The sequence below is a fragment of the Pleurodeles waltl genome, chromosome 3_1 (assembly GCF_031143425.1).
Source record: "Pleurodeles waltl isolate 20211129_DDA chromosome 3_1, aPleWal1.hap1.20221129, whole genome shotgun sequence".
Classification (NCBI taxonomy): domain Eukaryota; kingdom Metazoa; phylum Chordata; class Amphibia; order Caudata; family Salamandridae; genus Pleurodeles; species Pleurodeles waltl.
In genome coordinates this window covers 1,986,208,247-1,986,230,619 of record NC_090440.1, presented here as the reverse complement: position 1 = coordinate 1,986,230,619, position 22,373 = coordinate 1,986,208,247, and positions in this window count along the sequence as shown.

Sequence of the window (22,373 nt, the reverse complement as noted above, 5' to 3'; positions counted from 1 at the left end):
AAAGATATTGGCCTGTCCGATGAACACAAGGTGGGGCTTTAATATTCAGTATTACCACCACCGCTGCTTCAAGCATGGAGGCTGGCAAATCTCCTATCTCACCAAAGTCACTGAATAGTCTAGTGAGGATTGGGCCAGTTTGCTACAGTACATGTTGTAGAAGACTGCATAATAACCATTGATGTCTGGGGACTTCCCTGCTGTAAGTTTGCTGATGGCACTGATATCCTCCTCGTTAATTATGTGTTTGTCCAAAGTGACCTTAAAGCCTTCTGGGATGGCATAATTAAGATTTCTATTTAGATAAGTTGATACCTCCAAAGGAGAAATGTTTTCATTGTTATGAAACCTCCGACAGAAATCAGAAACAATGCCTTCAATGGAGATACTATCATGTGCTGTCTCTCCTTCATGGGATATTACTTTTCAACCCTGTCTTTGTGTACTTTCACGTTTAACTGCACAGTTGACAGCCTTCCTGCCTTATTGCCACAGGAGTAGAATTTCTGTTGTGTCCTCAAGAGAGTATACTTTGCTCTGTCTAGATCCAGCGTTTTGACTTGGACGCTGAGCATACGTATCTTACACCAAATCTTATATGAGGAATTTCTTCTCTGTTGCCCCTCCAGATCTGCTAATTGAGGCTCTAGTGAAGCCCTTGTCCCAGCTCTCATTTATTTTAGACATGATGCCACTGTAATTAGTGTGTCCCCGGGGTAACCTCTGAGAGTGTCCCAATGGCTAGAGGAGAAAATGTCCTGCATATCATTTTCAACTAAAAATCTAATTAAATCTTCTCCCATCTCTGAGCAAATTACAGGGTTGTGCTGGACGTTCTCATTGAGCCTCCATATGAAAAGACTGGAGTGTCAACTCCCCTTTTGTGTATTTCATTGCCATGGATATTGACATTTTTAAGAAGGTTTCTTTGGCATTGTTTGGACCATGTATATTCACTGTAGTGTAAAACTGTGTGTCAACTTACATCTTCACTCCTAACATCAGGGGCCACCGAAATCACAACTCTCTCATAGGAAAAACTACATAGTATTGCCATCCAACTTTCTTCGTATTAGAGGGAGCCTAAAATCGAGTTGGAAAAAATTTAGATTTCATTCTGGGCCAATTTTGTTGGGTCATATAGGTCTTTTGGAGTAAATATATGCCAACACAACTATGTTTTAAGAGGTTGCAGAATACTAGTATTTCAGGTGGGAAATCCAAACCCATAACATTGAAACTAATGAGTTTAACCAGGTTGGAGGAAGTGTGTCAACAATTGAGATGCAGTTATTCTCTCTTGTGTCTCAGATCTGACCATGTCCGTGATTTATCAACTCTTTCACCCCCTGGAGGAACCATTATTTAACTGGATTGTCCTACCACCCCCCCCATTTCCTCACCCCAACATTAATTCCAACAAACTTTGTTTTAAACTGTCAGGCCTATCATATAACTGCATTGTGTTGTTTCCCCCTAGCGCTGAGTGCCAGTCTCTCCCCTCCAGGGTACCCCGATGATTGTTAACATGAGACTGAGTCACCTTACCAAATTTGGGCGCTTTAACAACCTCCTCCTCCCCTTCTCCCCTCCAAAACAGGTGCATTGGTCTACTGTCAGGGACAGCAGAAAGGCTGCAGAATGAATCTCCTCCACCCACCCGCCCAAAAAAAAATCCCTCGAACTTTTCATCATTTTCTCTTCTGACTGCATCTCTGTTCATCAGGTAGCAGATTCCAGGGCTGTTGATTCAAAGGATAGTCTTGGTTCATCTGTGATGTCCCCACTGGTATGGTGCGTTATCCCTATGGAGGAAGTCCATGATCTCTTTTAGATCTCTTTTACAATGTAGTGTGGCTGCAACTAAGTCATTAAGGGCCTGATTTAGAACTCAGTGGACGGGTCACTCTGTCACAACGGTGACAGATATCCTTTATGCCGAAATCTAAATTCCATTGGATATAGTGGGACTTAGATTTTGATGGATGGCATATCCATCACAGTTGTGACGGAGTAACCCATTCGCTGAGTTTTAAATCAGGCCCTAGTATATTGTAGAGCAACTGTCAGATTGTGGTTTTGATAGCAGATAACATCCATAGATCTCCTTTTAACGAGAATAGTGGCCACGAGCCAGGGTGTCTAGTGGGGCCTCTCTCCGCTAGCTCTCCGGCATATTTCTATGCGTGCATTTGAGGCGTATTGGGTTGTCATCAGGGTGATTTTGTCTGTGGTGAATGTTAGGAACTGGGTCTCTTGTTGGCAGAGGTATGCATTCTGTCCAAGTAGGGACAACAATCCTAGTCAGGGTAAGTCACACAACCTAAATTATCCTGTGCTCACTTAACATAGAAGGCAATGTGTAAAGTATTTGTGCAATAACTCCTGCAGTAATACAGTGAAAACACCATAGAAAGTACTCCACACCAGTTTAGAAAAATACATAATATTTATCTGAATAAAACAAGAGCGAGCAAAATGACAAAGGTCCAATAAACACAGGTCAAAATATCACTTTTTAGAGGTTTAAGTAAGTTTGAATCCATTGAAATCAATGGATGTATCTTTTTATTACAAAGTACCTGGGTTGCGTCAAAAACAAAGGCAATGTCCACCAAAGAGGAGGTGAGCTGCCAGAAAAGCAAATCGATGCATCAGTTCCTTACTGCCAAAGGAAGGTGATGCGTTGTTTGTTTCCTCGCAGGTGAGACGATGCGTTGGTTCTTTGCTGGCAGGGGAGGTGATGCGTTGATTCTTTCCACGCTGGAAATGCAATGCATCGATTTTCTGTACACGCAGCCTTGGTTCCTTAATGTGGTGCGGGGTTGATGACAATTGGCACCCAGGAATGATGCATGGGAAATCCACATGTGCTGTGAAAAAGGTGGTGCATCAATTCTGCAGGCGTTGAGTTGCTTTTTCCGGCATGGCACGATGAGGTGTGGATTTTCTCTTTTTGGTGAAGTCTTTGATCACCCTGGGACTTCTTAACAGGAGGCAAGCTGACAAGCCCTTGGGGATCACTTGTGGTGGGAATTTAAAGTCCTTCCAGCAGAGTCAGGGAGCACCAGGCAGCAGCCAGGAAGCAGAAGAGCAGTCTTTCCAGAAAGTCAGTCCTTCCAAAAAAGCAGTCCAGTTGAGTCCTTTGGGCAACACTGCAGTCCTTCTGACAGGGTCAACTTTTAGGTCCAGAAATGTATTATTTTAGGGGATCACAGAACCAGTATGTATACCCAAATGTGCCTTTGAAGTGGAGGAGACTTCAAAGAGTGTTTTTTAAGTGCACCAGTTCCCCTTTCATCCAAGCACTGTCCGCCAGGAGATCTGTGGGGAGTTACCAGTCCTTTGTGTGGGATCAAGCCACTACCCTTTGAAGTGTAAGTGAGGGCCCTTCCTGCCCAGGAAGATCCATCAAAATTCAGATGAATGCAGGTGCAGCTGAATGTCCTGTATTTACAGCTGTCTGTGTGGAATGCCCAAGGGGAGCTGTCAACCAGCACAGACCACACGTGGCTTGGAGACAGGCTGTAAGGCACAGAGAGCAGTAAGTGCAGAGAAATGCCTACTTTCTAAAAGTGGCATTTATAAAATAGTAATGTTAAATCCAACTTCAGCAGTAATCAGGAATTCTCACTACCATTCCAACCATACCAAACAAGGCAATGCCACTCCTTTCTGATCAGAAATTACCCCATAAAAGTATATAGGGGAATTTCCAATGCTAGCCTATGAGAGGAGCAGGCTTCACAATAATAAAAAATGACTTTGGGAGTTTTTCACTACTAAGACATGTAAAACTTACAAGTACATGTCCTCCCTTTTTACTTACATAGCACCCTGCCTTATGGTCTACCTAGGGCCTAACTTAGGGGTGACTTATTTGTAATACAAAGGGGAGTTTAAGGTTTGGCAAGTAGTTCTAAATGCCAGGTTGAAGTTCCAGTGAAACTGCACAAACAGGCCTTCCAATGGCAGGCCTGAGCCATGATTAAGGTGCTACTTATGTGGGTGGCACAATCAGTGCTGCAGGCCCACTAGTAGCTTTTAATATAGGCCCTGGAAACAGATTGTGCACTTTACTAGGAACTTATAGGTAAGTTAAACATGCCAATTGAGTAGGAGCAAATGTTATCATGTTAAGGGGAGAGAGCACAAGCACTTTAGCACTGGTCAGCCGTGGTAAAGTGCCCAGAGTCCTGAAACCAGAAAAAATGAGATCAGAAAAATGGAGTGGAGGGAGGAAGGCAAAACAAGTTGGGGGAAGACCACCCTAAGGCTGTCAGGTCTAACAATGTAGAAGGTTTTGCAAAAATGTTTTAATGTCTGAGCCCTTTGCCTCCTTGGAAGGCCCAGATTTCGATGTTTTTGCGCCTCAAACTATTTTCGAGATCTTATTTTCTCAGGGCTAGCTCTTTGTAATGTTCTTCGAACATCAAGATTCTTGTACCCAGATAGTGGATCTCTTCTGGTCTGGGACTCTCCAGCTTCTGCCAGTTGCTATTCCATGGTGGGTGGTGGGGAAGGGCAGTGTTACCAGTTCTCCACTGGATCTTATTGCTTTTTCTCATGCTTCAATATGCTTCAAGGAATTGCGCCATAGGCTATATCCTTGTTTGCTAAGACGGATGATTAAAGACGCTCAGGGAAAGGAGCACTGGCGCATCCCCTCTTGGTGTGAAGTTGCCTCTCTGTGTGTTTGTATTTGTTTCTTACTGGAAAGAATGTCACCAGAGTTGATCAATTCATTTGATGTTTGACAAGCATTAATATCTGTTTTGTGAGCCTCTGCCTAGTACCACAGGACACCAGCCCTTCTCCACCACTAGGAACCTCTTGGTCTGACCAGTATGCTTCACCAGCATATATATATGTATCCAGGTTTGCAAATGCTTATACCTGGCACTTCCGGTCTTCCATGCATTACCCACAGTTCACTTTTAACCTCCCCTAAGGGCCTGCTCCTCAATGCTCCCCAAGTCCCTATTCTGTTTCCTGGATCTCTTTTTCAGTTTAGTGGCCCATCACAGACACCCCATGATCAGTGGCATCCAGTAGGATCTCTACAGCTGCAGGCCCAATATGCGTTCCTGACCTCACCTCTGGTTGTGTGCCCCGCATGTTCCACCATCTGTGCCAGAGCTCCAATGCAGAGGGGCCTAATGGGCTCCAGGGAAGCATCCTTCATAGTCTCATGCTTCCTTCTGGCACCCGTCCAGTGTTCAGGTCTTCAGCACCAGTGCCCGTCTTGGTGAAAAGGCCCCCTCTTCTTGGCAACTAGCTGGCCAGGCTTGAATTTGTTTATGCCACTGGTTCCTGTGGTATGGACCTTCAGACAAGTCTCTGCTTTACTATGTAGCTTGGAATCCATTGCTTTCCAGCATGGTGTCTGGCCACTACTCTAGGATCACCTGAGCTAGTCCCATCCTGCTGCTAGATCAAGGGGGCACAGGACCCTATATTACAGCACCTCCGGGGTACCATATGAAGCGCCCAATACGGATGGCCTCCTACCTGACGGCTACTTTCACGATGGAGGCTGTTCTTGCATCTGAGCTGGAGTCCCGCTGAGGGCCACAAAATTGCTAGAATCTTCACCAACTTGTACCCTGAAGGCCTGTGTGCGTGTGAGGGGTGTACACCTCATATGCCCATATTTTGAGAGCAATGCCGGGTGCCGATGGCAGTCAGTAAGATTTTGTAAGGAGAGGAGACCGGAGTCTCACACCCTCTACATGTCCTGCTAGTCACATCTCCTTTCTGGGTTTTTAAAGCGTAAGCAGGCCTTTTACCTGGAAAAACAGGTGCCCTTGGTCACAGTGGGACACACACACACACAGCTCAACAGAGATCGAAGGTAGACCATTCGGTTTAGGTCTGCTCCCCAGGGGCGTAGTTTGGTCAGTCTGATTGGTGGGGGGTGTGAGCTTCAGATTTCCCAACAATCATGCTGGGACATCTTGTTAAAACACATTGGTGGTCATTACGACCCTGGCGGATTACTTCCGCCAGGGCCGCGGGACGCGGTGGCACCGCCGACAGGCCGGCGGTGCCCCGCGGGGCATTCTGACCGCGGCGGCTTAGCCGCGGTCAGAGAAGGGAAACCAGCGGTCTTCCGCCGGTTTCCCGCTGCCCCCAAGGAATCCTCCAAGCCGGCGCAGCTTGCTGCGCCGGCTTGGGGATTCCGACTCCCCCTCCCGCCATCCAGTTCCTGGCGGTTCTCCCGCCGGGAACCGGATGGCGGGAGGGGGAGTCGCGGGGCCCCTGGGGGCCCCTGCAGTGCCCATGCCAACGGCATGGGCACTGCAGGGGCCCCCGTAAGAGGGCCCCAAAATGTATTTCACTGTCTGCCTTGCAGACAGTGAAATACGCGACGGGTGCAACAGCACCCGTCGCACCTTCCCACTCCGCCGGCTCGATTACGAGCCGGCTTCATGGTGGGAAGGTCGTTTTCCCCTGGGCTGGCGGGCGGCCTTTCGGCGGCCGCCCGCCAGCCCAGGGGAAAACTTGGAATACCCTCCGCGGTCTCTGGACCGCGGAGCGGTATTCCTGACGCGCAACATTGACGGGCGGCCTCCGCCGCCCGTCAATGTTGGAATGAGGGCCATTATATATGAGAAGCAGGATATGAGAGGGGCTCAAGGGGCAGTGGAAAGAAAGAGGAGTGCGGATTGTTAGGGGTAGTTAAAACGCAATATTTTTCAAATTAACTAACATTTTTAATACCTTGAAAACATGGACAAGAGCGTATGTGTGTTTTTGTCTGTATGTGCTTGTAAAATTCCAGGTTGAAATCCGACAGATTCCCTATCATATCCGTCTGCAAGCACGTGGACCCAACTATTTACATAGAATACATTTTTCAGGGGGGTGTAACACCCCAAACACCCTTCTGTAGCTACGGCCTTGCTGCTCCCCTCCCACTCAGCACTCTTATCACCTTTGCCGGCGGAAGAGCCAGCTTCCAAAGGCTTCCACTGTGATAGATCCTCAGTGCAGGTGCAAGGCTGGTGTTGGTGGTTGGTGTGTGAGTGGCCTGGGGAATTCCCCTTCTCACAAGGTTACCAGTGTAAGGCTCCCAGGCTGTGAAACTTCTACTGCAGTACCTCCAACTTCCAAGGAGGAAGTGTAAGAAATAATGTGATGCTGCTCAAGGCTAGCCGGTCTTCTTAGGGGACACTCCTTGTTACAGGCTCACTGGGGATACAATCAAGATCCTGCCTGTGTTTCTGAGCCAAAGGACAAAGAGATGCCGAACACGAGTATCTGATAAAGCAAGCAAATTCTCTGACCTCGATGGGCCTTTCCAATGGGGTTTGCAGCATTCGACCCCTGGGATCATGCTCAAGCCACCAGGCATGGCTTTTGAGGGGCTTCTTGCCTTTTCGTCTTTGGTGCTTGCCTTTGGTGATTGTTTAATGTGGCTTCTTCCAACTCCTAGACACTACTGCTTCTATTTAACAGCAGGGAGGTGTTTGGAGCCCAGGACCCTCTTGTCCTAGCTTCTGGTTGTCTCCTAAGCCTTGGAGTTTCCTGCAGCAGCACCGCATGGCCCTCAGGACAATTACTGTCTCTGCTCTGCCTGAACTCCTTTTTCCTCAGGCCTGCTGACCACTTGCATGTCACCTGTGTGTCCAGCAGAAGTAAGTGATGCTGCCTCCTGGGGTGCCGACCACAGGAACAGACCACAAAAGTCACAGAGAACTTTCCTTCAGGATCTCTAGCAAGTATACCCTGTACTGTCCCCCAGAATGAGTTTCCTCTGGGGCTCACACCTGCTCGGCTGCCCATCTTCATTCTTGATGATGCATACAGAGGCATTTGAAGCACACACTTTTCTATTGGAAAGTAGCTTTGTTGCCAACATTCTGTCAATTGTTTCTGTGGGCTGGTAAATCCTGCCCCATCAGGTTGGCTTTCCTTTTATATAACGTGTAACAGTGAATCAGCTGACTTGCCTAACTTGCCTAACTTGCCTAGGATCACATAGTTTGGTGAACGGGTGGACTTGTGACACAAAATAACGTGTGGTGTGAATGTAGGTGCGTCTCAGCAGTTTATGCATTACACCTGTATTTGTATTTCATGTCTTGATCTTTTATTTTTCACAATTTCTCCATCTGTCTGTGCGGTTCCCACTGTCTATGGGCTAGGTGGCACTTCGTAAACTATAACACTAAACAATGATGGATGTTTGCCAGTTTGTGTTTGTGTCATATACGTGTCAGTAGGTGCCTTGGGGGATGCACTGTGCACAAACGATTCCGCTGTTAAGAGTGGTAGCCATAGTGAGGAGGGAGAGTTATATCTATGAAAAGTAGGCATAGTATATTCAGAAGTGCCGGTTCAATTATGGTTTTGACATTATAGTTTCCTACATTTTATTTCTAGGCAACTGCCTTCCATCTCTGCTCCTGATAATATCTCTTCTATTATGGAGAGTTTTTACATTTCTAGTGAAGATGAGAGAAATACGTAGGGGACACCTGGCTAACTTCGGTTCTTGTGAATGGAGATGAGGCCTGTACTTACCTCTTTACCACATCCATCACCTGGGCACTGCTCACACCTCTTAGTGGCGTACCCTACTCTGACTACTTGCTGTGCTGTTGGCTGTTTGGTCTAGACATCATCGTACACTGTCAAAACTGCTCTGTCTGCTGGGGATATGAGGCAGTCATTCTTTTGCCTGTTTGGCCATGGCTGAATCCCCATGTGTTTAGAGATGCTTTTAAAATCTGTTCATATACAGTTTAAGTGAGTGTCAGATAATCACGCTATGCTGGTTCCTCCCCATTTTCCTCTGCTAGGAGATGGACATAGCCTCATAAATGTGTCTGTAGTCCACAAGAAGTATTGAAGCTTACTAGCAGTGTAATCAACTTTGTTCAGAAGTGCAGTTCAGAATTTGAATCTTTATTTGCGATGACTCATAGAAAATCATAAATGCCAAAGTACACCGGGGAGCACATATATAGTGCCAAATTAAATTGTCTCTGCTTTTTTGACCCCTTTACCCATAGAAAAAGTAAATAACCTTTCTTTGTGGAGCCAGTCCAGAAGTGTATTTTGCACAGTTTTCACCCGAAGTATAACTCCAGTGAAGCACTAAAGACTTGATCTGTGCAGATTTCTCCCCAAACCCCTTCATCTACCAGGAACAAATGAATCCCTGGAAGATGGATTGAAGTGCCAGGTAGCCAGCAGAATAATTAACTTCGTTCAGCAGGCTAGGTCAAAACCTCCGTCTCACTTGGGACGGCTCTTGGAAATATAACAAGACAAGAAGTGCATATAGGGTCAAAATAATATTTGATCTGTTCTTGGGACCCTTTTAAACACAGGAATCGCTCTATGTTACGGTGAATATACAAGCATATCCACAGTCTATGTTGAGCCTGTCCAATAGCTTTAATACAGTGTAGGACTAGACTCAAACCTCGGCTTTTGGAAGATGCAGCCTATCTGGCTAAATTTTTCTTATTGCCTTGTCTGTCTTCCTTCAAAAAAGAAGTATTCAGAAACTCTAATCTTACCTTGTTTTACATCAGTGACCTTTTTACGTTGATTATACTTCTTTTAAAATGAAAACACCAAGAAAATATTTATATAGCCCATGGACAGGCTTTTGTATTTAACATGTAAGACTTTGGTGAACATTCCCATAATGGGATTAGAAAAAGAAAATGTAATTTTTCATCATGGAAACCTTCATTGAATTCACAAACAGCCCATTCCTTTCCTAGTGACTTCACCATCCATATAAATTATGTATCTCATTGTTGCATTAAATTAAAATGAACAAAATCAACTGCCAGTACAGGGCATGATGGCACTCTGAAGCTTCTGGTTGCCTTAAAGTCACAATATCAAGCTTCAGCTTTTGGAAAGTAATGCTCATCGTGCTCGTGTTTCCTCAGTTTCTTTTTCTGGCTTCCTTTAATATGGGAAAGGTACCGGAAATCTAACCTCGACCCCATATTTTACTCCAGTGACATTTTAATTTGTAAGATGAAAAACCGTGGGACATTATGGCCCTCATTTCAACCCTGGGGGTAAATCCCGATTACTGCCGTGCTGACAGCCGCCAACATACCGTTGCCGTGGCGGAAATCCGCTTCAGTAATTATGACCCACATCTTGTAATCCGCCACAATACAGACACCCACACAAGTCCGCCACACCATAGGTCAGTGATAAACTGGCGATAGCAAAACCTACACCGTCACGTCAACAGGAATACGCCCACAGTATCACGACCCACGAATCAACGCAGCGGTCTTTCAACCGCGGTACTCCATTGGCGGTACACACCGCACTCAAAATACACACACATTTACAAAACACAACCACATTGAACAATTCAAAATACACACACCTGACACACATACACACACCACACCCACACACAGCACTATAAAACACCCACCCACATTACCCACAACCCCTTACAACAACAGTTTTGGAAGAAGCAGAGAGAGAGAGAATAGCAAAGACAACACCGGCATCCAGAGGCACACAACACCATCACTCATACAACATCCACGCACCTCAAAGAACACACCCCAACACATCACATCACACATCACAACAAACATCACCTCACACATCACCCACACCACATTATGGCACCTCAAAGACACCCCAGGTTTTCTGAGGAGGAGCTCAGGGTCATGGTGGAGGAAATCATCTGGGTAGAGCCACAGCTATTCGGATCACAGGTGCAGCAGACCTCCATTGCAAGGAAGATGGAGCTATGGCGGAGAATTGTCGACAGGGTCAACGCAGTGGGACAGCATCCAAGAACACCGGATGACATCAGGAAGAGGTGGAACGACCTATGGGGAAGGTGTGTTCCGTGGTATCCAGACACCAGGTAGCCATACAGAGGACTGGTGGTGGACACCCACCTTCTACCCCACAACTAATAACGTGGGAGGAGCAAGTCTTGGCGATCATGCATCCTGAGGGCCTCGCAGGAGCAGCAGGACTGGACTGGACTCTGGTAAGTCAACTCTTTACTATTATATCCCCACCACACTACCTGCATGCCATCACAAACTCCTACCCTCACACCCATCACCCCAACACCTCACAGATACCCCACTATCACAACCCACACATCCCAATACCAAGCCCTGCATGTAACACCAATGCATGGACACCCATCACCAAAGCATGTCCAGTAGAGAGACTCACCCAGGCCACAAAATCACCACTCACACAAGGGCCAAGGCAATAATGCTAGCACAGGAGTAGAGGGAAACTCACCCATTGCACAGGATGGCACACACAGATACAATAACTATGCATTTACACCCCAACAGGACCCCTACCCAACGTCACCAGACAGGAGGTGCCAGCCATATCCAGTCCCCCCACAGAAGAGGCCCACAGTGACGACAGCAGCTCTACACGCCTTTATCAAGATGACCAGCCTGGCCCATCAGGGACCTCTTGACAGTCGGTTCCCCTGCCACAGTCCCAAACCACCACTGAACCTCCAGCCTCAGGAAACACCACCACAGCACCCACCCACCCAGCGGGCCCATGCCACTGTCCCCAGGACACGTCAATCAGCAGTGTGTCCACTACTACAGGGACCTCAGGCAAACCCACTAACACAGGACGATCAGGGACCTGGGGTCAGGGGTCAGTGGCAGTGGACACACGGTTCAGGGGACAGAGGCACAGGACAACAGGGAAGCTGGGAGGACTGCTGTGCGACAGGGGGAGGACAGGCCCAGGGAACCCACTCTCCAGGAGGCACTCTCCATCATCATGGGAGCATACTGCCATTTCCAGGAGACCATGGGCACGGTACTGGCCAAGTTTCAGGAGACCCAGCGGCTGCAGGAGGAACAGTATTTGGGCTTCAGGGAGGAACTCAAATCCATCAATTCCACCCTGGGCACCATCATAGGGGTGCTGAAGGAAGTCCTCAACACCAGGAGGGACACTGTGGCACAACAAGGGGCCCCTCACACTAGCCTGGACGATGAACTGCCCACCACCTCCGCCGGCGCTAGTGGACAGGTGGCCCCGCCACAGGACCACAACACCAGCACCCCACCCACTGCAGAAAGAGAACCACCCCGCAAACGGTCCCTGCGATCCAGGCACAAGACAGAGAACATTGCCAAGGCCCCTGCCAGGAAATGAGACTCTCCTGATTGTCACCCTTCTGTCCCACTATGTCACCCTGACCACCTTGAACTGTCATTGCTCCACTTCCTATGCCCCCTTGGACAATGCACCTGTGATACAAAGAGACTGGAGTCTTCCATGGATATTCCTCCACCATCACCCCAGCCCATTGCACATCCCCCTCCACTGATTAGCACTTAAATAAACGCCCTTGAATCACAAAACAATCTGGAGTCAATCTGTACTTTCACAAATGTGTTATCACGACCTCTCTGACAAATATCAATGGCAATGTTCATTTGCACATTCCAAAGTATGACAGTTGTTGGGCAGCAGTGAACATAGCAGAAGGCAGAATGTGGTACCCAGATCTGTGAAAAGGAAAGCCAACGTGAACTGTCAGGGTCCATACACTGAGGTAAAAAGGCAGACTCATGCAATGTCCTACAGTAGTCTGATATGAGAGGAGCAGTGCCAGTCTCTTACCTGTGTCTCCCTGGAAGTATTGCATGATGATGTTGTTTCGGTTGTTAATATCTTCTTCTTCTGCCTCCTCTTCTTCACTGTCCACAGGCTCCACAGCTGCTACAAGACCAACATCAGGCCCATCCTCCTACAGAAAAGGCACCTGGCGTCGCAAAGCCAGGTTGTGCAACATAAAGCATGCAATGATTATCCTGCACACCTTCTTCAGTGAGTAGTATAGGGAGTAACCTGTCAGATGGAGGCACCGGAACCTGGCCTTCAGGAGGCCGAAAGTCCGCTCTATAATCCTCCTAGTTCGCCCATGTTCCTCATTGTAGCATTCCTCTGCCCTTGTCCTGGGATTCCTCACTGGGGTTAGTAGCCATGACAGGTTGGGGTAACCAGAGTCACCTGCAAATATCGAGTCGTATCTGTTAGACATACACAAACCCTTAGGGAACCTCCCATACCCAGACACCTATTCAAACTGTGTGTGGACCTTGGGCTCACCTATTAGCCACACAGGGTGCCTCTGGAGTTGGCCCATCATATAAGGAATTCTGCTATTCCTCAAAATGTAAGCGTCATGCACTGATCCAGGATAATTGGCATTCACATGGGAGATGTGCTGGTCTGCCAAACACACCATCTTCACATTCCTGGAATGGTAGCTTTTGCGGTTTCTGTACACCTGTTCATTCCTGCGGGGGGGACAAATGCCACATGTGTACCATCAGTGGCACCAATGATGTTGGGGATATGTCCCAGGGCATAGAAATCACCTTTCACTGTGGGCAAATCCTCCACCTGGGGGAAAACAATGTAGCTGCGCATGTGTTTCAGCAGGGCAGACAACACTCTGGACAACACGTTAGAGAACATTGGCTGAGACATCCCTGATGCCATGGCCACTGTTGTTTGAAAGGAACCACTGGCCAGGAAATGGAGCACTGACAGGACCTGCACTAGATGGGGGATTCCTATGGGGTGGCGGATAGCTGACATCAGGTCTGGCTCCAACTGGGCACACAGTTCATGGATTGTGGCCCGATCAAGTCTGTAGGTGATAATGATGTGTCTGTCTTCCATTGTCGACAGGTCCACCAGGGGTCTGTACACCGGAGGATGATGCCATCTCATCATCTGCCCCAGCAGATGTGCCCTATGGAGGAGAATGGTGAGCAGAGGGTCATATACCACATAGGTTGCCAAGGGTGTTGTGCACTATTGTGATGTCATCGGTGTGTGGCGCTGTCTGTCTGTATTCCTGCCCAAAAATGCTGTGACGCAGTTAGGTGCCCTGCCATGTACCCCCCTGAAATGGCGGCTGCCTGACCTGTAAGGAGGGACAAGGGGAAATGAGGTAACTGTGATGGCGTTGTGCAGCGTCGCAGTAGGCGGACGAAGACCACTGCGCAATTCAGCATTGGTTATCATTGGGCCCTATGGGTTCCAGGAGCCAATGACGATGTACACCGATGGTGACGGTACGCACCGCCGCGGACGTGACCGCCATTTTACATCCGTGCTCTCACTTGATACCTGATCTTCAACAGGAGAGGACCTACACTGCAAGTGCTGCCGTGACCTGAGACTGGAAGCGACAATGGCTACAGTGTCTGGGGAAAGGGCCCCTGCCTTCACCGTGGAGGAGTTGGACACCCTGGTGGATGGGGTCCTCCCCCAGTACACGCTACTCTACGGTCCTCCAGACAAACAGGTGAGTACACTGTGTGCACAGTGGATGGGACACTAATGTATGGAGTGGCCTGGATGGAAGATACATGGGGGGCTGTGACCTGCATGTGAGGATGGTCAGTGTATGTGTTTCAGGGCATGGTTGAGAAGTTGTGGCCAATGAGTAAGAAGAAACGGACGGTGGAGTAAAATCCATTATTACTTTACCTTTCCTGTAGGTCAGCGCCCACTAGAAGAAGGGTATTTGACGTGCGATCGCCAAGGAAGTGCGGACCCTGGGGGTCTATCATAGATGGAGCATCCACTGCCGCAGGAGATGGGAGGACCTGTGCCGCTGGAGCAAGAAGACGGCGGAGGCCCAGCTGGGGATGGCCTCCCAACGAGGAAGGGATGCCTGTTGCACCATGACCCCCCTGATGTTCCGGATCCTGGCGGTGGCATATCCGGAGTTGGATGGGCGCTTGAGGGCATCACAGCAGCCACAAGAGGTTGAGTACAGTCTCATTCAGCTGACTCTGCACGCTTTACGAGGTGTCTGGGTGGGGGATGTGGGCTGTAGGTTTCCCTAGGCTAGGGCGAACTTGCTAGGGTAGGTCCCTTGTTAGGCAGGCTCTGTGGCACTCCAAACCCAAGAGTGGCAGTGGCCATCTACAACTAGTCAGGCTCCTGTGGGTTCACGGGGTGCAGCAAATGAGCTTAGGCATAGTCCCCCATGGGCAGGTGTTTTTCCCACTAACTGCTAGTGCATGGGTTAGTGCATAGGGCTGCTTCCTGTGTGTTGTGTCCGCCAACGGTAGTGGTGTTGCTGGCATTGACCATGTGTCTCCTTTGTCTCCCCCCCTTTTTGTTTTGTCAACCTGTCCTTGTGTGCATTAGCATCATCTGGCAGAGGAGCAGTGGCACCGGAGCAGAAGGGAGCTGCAACTCACATGGCCCAGGAGGGTGAATGTACGGAGTCTGAAGGCACCAGTGGGACAGAGGGCGAGGGGAGCTCCACGACGGGGGCAGGAGAGAACACCAGCGACAGCCACTCCTCCCCTGATGGCAGCTCCCATCTATGCCCACCGCAACAAAAGGTACAGCTGCCACCCCCCCTACCAGCACCGCCCTCCCAGCAGCCCCTCACCCTCAGCGTGTTTCCTGTGCCCGCTCACCCAGGAGGGTGGGCATCTCCTTCGCCCCACGCACCTCAGGCCCTGCCCCAGTCAGCCATGCTGCCCTCAGTGAGCAGGCTATTGACCTCCTGAGATTCCTCACTGTTGGGCAGTCAACCATTTTGAATGCCATCCAGGGTGTCGAGAGGCATTTGCAGCAAACAAATGAATACCTGGAGGGCCTTCATTCTGGCGTGGCGGCTCAACAGAGAGCATTTCAGGCTCTGGCCTCAGCACTGATGGCAGCCATTGTCCCTGTCCAGCCTCCCCCCTCCAACCTCCACTACCCCGACCCAATCCCCTCTACCTCAGCCTATCCCAAGCACACCATCAGACCAGAATGCACACACATCAACACACAAAAGTGGCTCAGGCAAACCTAAGCACCACACATCCCACAAGCACCATACCCATGCAGACACACCAACATCCACTGCCTCCACTGTTTCCCCTACCTCCATGTCGTCCATCTCCCTCCCAGCCTCATCTCCACTCACACCTGCATGCACTACATCCTCAGCCACTACCTCCATCACCAGCACGCCCATCACCACACACCGCTCACGTGCAATCACCACCCCCACTACCATGCACACGTCCCCTGTGTCCTCTCCCAGTGTGTCTGTGAGCCGTCCTCCCAAAGTACACAAATGCCGGCACACACCCATTCAACAGCCATCCACCACACAACAGCCTCCAGCCCATGCACCTTCACCCAAACTCAGCAGACGTACACCTCCTACAACCACTACCTCTTCCTCCACTCCCAAACCCCCTCCATCTTCCCGTCCCAGTGTGTCTGAAAAACTTTTCCTAATTGCCATTGACCTCTTCTCTACACCTCCCCCCGTCCTTCCCCTAGGGCCAGGATGTCTAGATCCCAGTCCAGCACCTCAGCCACCAAATCCTCATCCCTGCAAGTTTGGGAACATCGAAGGAGCCACCCATCATGGCTGCCAGTGTGCCATCTAGTGAAGCCAAGGGCCACTGTATTCCACCACCTGCCAAAGTAAAGGAGGGCCAGCTTGCCAAAGAGAAAAGCCGCACCAACCATCCTGCAAGGCCTATTCCAGAACCAAAGAGGACAGTGCCAGGGTCCCAGCAGCGACTTCCAAGGTGGGGAAAGGACACAAGGGCAAAGGGAAGTCAGCTCAGGGCACGGAGCATCTGGGTGAGAGACTGGTGTCACCCCTTTTGCAAGACAGACCAGCAACCTGTACGGCGGTTGCCACTGCCGCAACGGCCGCATCCTGCACCGCCACCTGAACCTCCATCTGCACTCCCACCTGCTAGTCTGCTGCCTCTACTACAGTCACAAGCATCATTCCCAATGGGCACCCTTACGAGGCTGCAGGAGATGGCCTGGTGTCTCCCTCCACAAGTGCAGACACCTGCACCACCAGCAGCATCTCCGCCGCAGACACCGCCGCAGACACCGCCACCTGCCCCGCGATGAGCCCATCCAGTGCCACTACAGCGGACATCAGCAGCATCCCCAGTGTGCAGGCTTCCGAGGCTGCAGGAGACGTCCTGGACCCTGCACACACTACATGAGGCACCACCACCAGCATTGGCACTACCAGTAGTTTGCAGCCTTAGTCGTCGCAAGGAGGAGTGTGGCTCTGCCTCCATGGAGGATCATGCTACCTGTTACTGGTAAATCTTGTGGCTCAGGCTCCCATGTGAGGGAATGGGAACTGCCACACCGCTGGTGCAGCATCACTGGGCACCATGCCCCCTCCAGAACCAGTGGAGAACAGCATCCACTCCCACAGTCCCTTGGCAGGGTGAAGCACTCTGGGCACCATGCCCCCTCCAGAACCAGTGGAACATGTCACCGACTTGAGAGACTGTGGCTTTGTACTCCCCAGGACCAGGCAGTGGGCAAAACACCCACTTGACAGACTGTGGCATTGTACTCCCCAGGTCCAGGCAGTGGGCAAACCACCCACTTAAGAGACTGTGGCTTTGTACTCCCCAGGACCAGGCAGTGGGCAAACCACCCACTTGAGAGATTGTGGCTTTGTACTCCCCAAGACCAGGCAGTGGGCAAACCAACCACTCAAGAGACTGTGGCTTTGCACTCCCCAGGACCAAGCAGTGGGCATGGAGCCCCCTTGAGGTGCCCCCCCTCCCTTTCCCCCTGAGGTGCCTGTGTTTTTTTCGACCTGATGCCCCTGCAGTGTTCTCTCCATTTTGAGGCAGGTGTCATGTGTGGGCTTCGCCCATGCATTTTGGGACCACTGCTCCACGGACATTTAATGGGACAGTATACGGACTTGTGTACTTGCTGTGAATATTTGTATATACTGATGATTTAAAGTTATCTTGGCCTATCTGAATTTTTTATTATTACACTCATTAAAATCATTTAATTTGGTCCTTGTGTTCTTCCAGGGGGTGACGGGGTGTATCTGTGATGTAATTGGATGTGTTAGTGTGTATGTTGTTGTGGGTGTGGGGTGGGAGTGTTGCGTGTGTGTGTCACTCTCTTTTTCCTCCCCCCCTCCCCTGTGTGCTAGGTGCAGTGCTCACTGTGGTTGTCACCGGCGTCTTTGATGTTCCTGGTAGATGAGGAGGTAAACCAACATGGCCAGGACCTGTCATTTGTGCTCCATGGCGTTCTGGTTCCTCGTTGGGTGTCGTGAGGTGAGTGGTTTCCGTTCCAAAGACTCTTTCCGCCGTGCTTTTGATGGCGTTGGTACCGCCCAGGAAAAGCTGGCGGATTGGTGCCTTGTAATAGTATGGGCGGTACATTGTCTTCCGCCTGTCTGCTGGCGGTTACCGATGCGGTGTTTGTTGCTACCATCGTGGCGGTTGGAGTGTTTTAAAGTGGCTGTCTGTGTTGGCGGTTTCCGCCATGGTCGTGATTCCATTTTTTTCCCCGCCGGCCTGTTGGTTGTATTACCGCCGCTTTATCACCGACCGTCAGGGTTGCAATGAGGGCCTATATCAGTATTGCCTGTGGACAGGCTTGTATATTCAATGCTTAAAGGGTCATCCCCGTGGTTGGAGAGTAAGATTAAAAGTAAGTGTATTTGCCTTGCTTACCTTTGTTTTCCTTGTTATAATCCTTGAAACCGTTTTACATCATGAAGAAGCAACTGTGTGAGAAGTTTCAATGGTTGTGTCCCTTCAGGCCACACCCTGCCACAAAAACCAGGAAACACCGATAAGCAGAATTAACCCAATCTATTTTCTCCAACATATAGCCAAAAGGAAACAAATAACAGAAAAGGGAGCATTGAAAAACACATTTGGAAACTCGACGAAATATGCCCTGAGAGAGCATGACTACGGAAATGATTTGGAAGATATTGAATTCAATCAGACTATCCCCAGTATGTACAAGAAGGATTACTGGCAGATAAGAGATTGGCACTGTGGGCAAAACAAATACACAATTTATGAAGGATACGATCAAATTGTATCTGAAATGAATGATAGTGACTTGGAGAACCTCTTCCGAAGTTTTGCAGGTATGTCTACTCTGCTGGGTATCAAATAATTTGTATATTTCTCTGTTTATCAAATAATTTGTGCATTTTATTTATTTGTAAAATGTTATTAAATGTTTCTGTACGTAGAGGTACCAATATTTATTTCAATGTAAGATAATGCATTTGTTACTTCCTCAATTCTTTCTTTGTAGTATTCCTAAGAGCTTGGCACACAAGTGGAATAGCCTGTAATTAACTGCACTGCTATAGATAACTTGAGCTACTCAACTTCCACTCCCAGTTTGTTTTCCATTCCACAGGCACCTCGATTTTGAATTTGATTGGTTTCTCGCAAGTAATTAATATAATGTTTAGGGTCGAGCCTGCGAGTGCATGCACTAGCGCATGCGTCTGGCTTGCAAGATTCTGTTGTGTACAGTAAAGGGCATGGAGCCCGCCTGACGCTTACTATTTGTTGGTTTGCGTGGCACTCTTCTTTACAGCCTAGTAATTCGTTACTGTAGGCCAACCATAATATCCGTTCCTCTATGTGGAGCGAGGACCAAGCACTGATTGATTCAATGTAATCAGTGCCTTTCCTCTGCTGCCGATGTGATTGAGGTACTATTTGGTCTTTTTAACTTCTAGAACCCTGCAAACAGAAGACTTGTGACTGGCAAAAAAAAGAGAAAAATGCTAAGTTTTATTTTTTATAGCTAACTTTCTTTTATTTTGCCAAGTCTTGTTTTCTCACTTTGCACTCATGTTTCTTTTGTGTTTGCTTATGGACAGTGCTCTCAAAAGATGATGATTATCTGGTTCTAAATATTGCAAAGCTACATTGCTTATTATGTGTAATTTCTGCAATGATGTTTTAACACATAACCGTGCAGTACACTCTAACTCATCCCACCTCACCCCACACCAGTTCACCACACTCCAATCCAAACCACTCACCCCAAACCAATCCACTCCAACCCCCTGAATCTAATCTGCCCCACACCAATTCGCCCCACTTCAATCCATAACAATCTGGCCCATTCCAATCCAAACAATCTGCCCCACTCCAATCTGCCCTACTTCAATCCAAAACAATGTGCCGCACATCTACCCCACTCCAATCTGCCCCATTCCAATCCAAACAATTTACCCCTCTCCAATCCAAACAAATATGCCCCACTCCAGTCTGCACCATGGCAATCTGCTACACTCCGATCCAAAACCATCTGCCCCACTCCAATCTGCCCCACTGCAATCGAAAACAACCTGCCCCACTCCAATCCAAAACAATCTGCTCCATTCCAATGCGCCTCACTCCAATCTACTCCACTTTAATCCCAAACAGTATGCCCCACTCTTATCTGCTTACCACAATCCAAAACAATCTGACCCATTCAAATTTGCCCCACTCCAATCTGCCTCACTCCAATCCAAAACAATCTGCCCACTCCAGTACACCCCACTCCAGCCTTCCCCACTCCAAACCAAAACAATCTGTCCCACTCTAATCCACCCCTCTCTAATCTGCCCCATTCCAATCCAAAACAGTCTGCCCGCTCCAGTCCACCCCACTCTAGTCTGTCTCACTCCAACCCAAAACAATCTGTCCCACTCCAATCTGCCCCACTCCAACCCAAAACAATACAACCCACTCCAATCAACTTTCCCCAATCAAATCCCCCACTCCATCCCAATTCACCTGACTCCAATCCACCCCACTCCCATTCAATTCACCTCACCTCACACCAACCCAATCCACCCCACCCCAATCCAATTCACCCGCCTCCAATCCAATCCAGCCCAATCCAATCCACACTAATACAATCTGCCACACACCAATCTACCCCACTCCAGTCTTCCCCAATCCAATCCGGAACAATCTGTCCCACTTCAATCTGCCCCACTCCAATCCAAAACAATCTGCCCCAGTCCAATCTGCCCCACTTCAGTCCAAAATAACCTGCCCCACTCCAGTCCATTTCATTCTACCCCACTCCTATCTGGCACACTCTAATCCAAAACAATCTGTCCCACTCCCACCTGCCCCACTCCATCCTGCCCCACTCCAATCCCACACATCCCACTCCAACTCAAAATAATCTGCCCCACTCCAATGATCCTCACTCCAACCCAGTCCACCTCACCCCAATCCAATCCACCCCACTCTATCCCAATTCACCTCACTACAATCTACCCCACTACTAATCACTCCATCCCACACCATTCCAGTCCACGCCATACAAATCCAATCCACCCATTCCAGCCCAGTCCATTCTGCTCCACTCCAATCCAGTACATTTCACCCCAATCCAATCCACCCAACCCCAATCCAGTCCTGCCTAATCCACCCCACTCCAGTCCAAGCACCCTACTCCAGTCCGATCCACCCCACTCTAATCCAACCTACTTCAATCCAACCCATCCCACTTTAATCATCCCACCTCACTCCAATCTACCCCTCCCCACTCCACTCCAATCCAACCCTCTGCACTCCAACCCACTCCACTCCAACCCAATCCACCCACTCCACTCCACCCCACCGCTACCCAATCCACCTCAGTCCAATCCAGTCCACCCACACTACCTCAATACATCCCACTCTAATACAATCCACTTTAATCCATCCCACTGTAGTTCAATCCAGTCCACATTAATCCATCCTACTCCAGTCCAATCCACCCTACTCCAAGCTATCTTAATCTACCCCACTTCAGTCTAGTTCACCCCTCTCCAGTCCACCCCACTCCAATCCAGTTCACCCCAGGACAATCCAATCCACCTCACCTCAGTGCAATCTACCCCAATCCAACCCAACCCACCCCAATCCAATCTACCCCCTTCAGTCCACTCCACCGCAGTACATTCCACCTCTTTTCAATCCACACCACAACGCTCTGATCCACCCACCCCACCCCACTCCGCTCCAATCCACCCACTCTACTCCAATCCACTCAGACTCTACCCCAATCCAGTCCACCCGTACCCCATCCCAGTTCAGTCCACTGCATTCCAATTCAATCCATCCAGCCTGCTCCACTCCACTTCAGTCCACCCAAATCAAACCAACCGACCCCATCCCAATTCAGTCCACCCAACTCCAATCCAATCCAATCCAATCACCCCACCCCACCCCACTTCAATCCACCCCACCTCAGTGCAATCCACCCAGTCCAACCCACCCCAATCCAATCCACCCTAATTCAATCCAACACACCCCACCCCACCCCACTCAAATCCAATCCACCCCGCTCAACTCCAACGGAATCCATCCCACTGCAGCCCACCACACCCCAATCTAATCAACCTGCCCCATTTCAATCCACCACACACTACTCCACTCCACCACACTCTATGTCAGTCCAGTCCACCCCACCCCAGTTCTGTCCACCCCACTCCAATGCAATCCATCCAGTCCACCAACCCCACTCCAATCCAGTCCACCCGACACCACACCACTCCAATCTAGTCCACC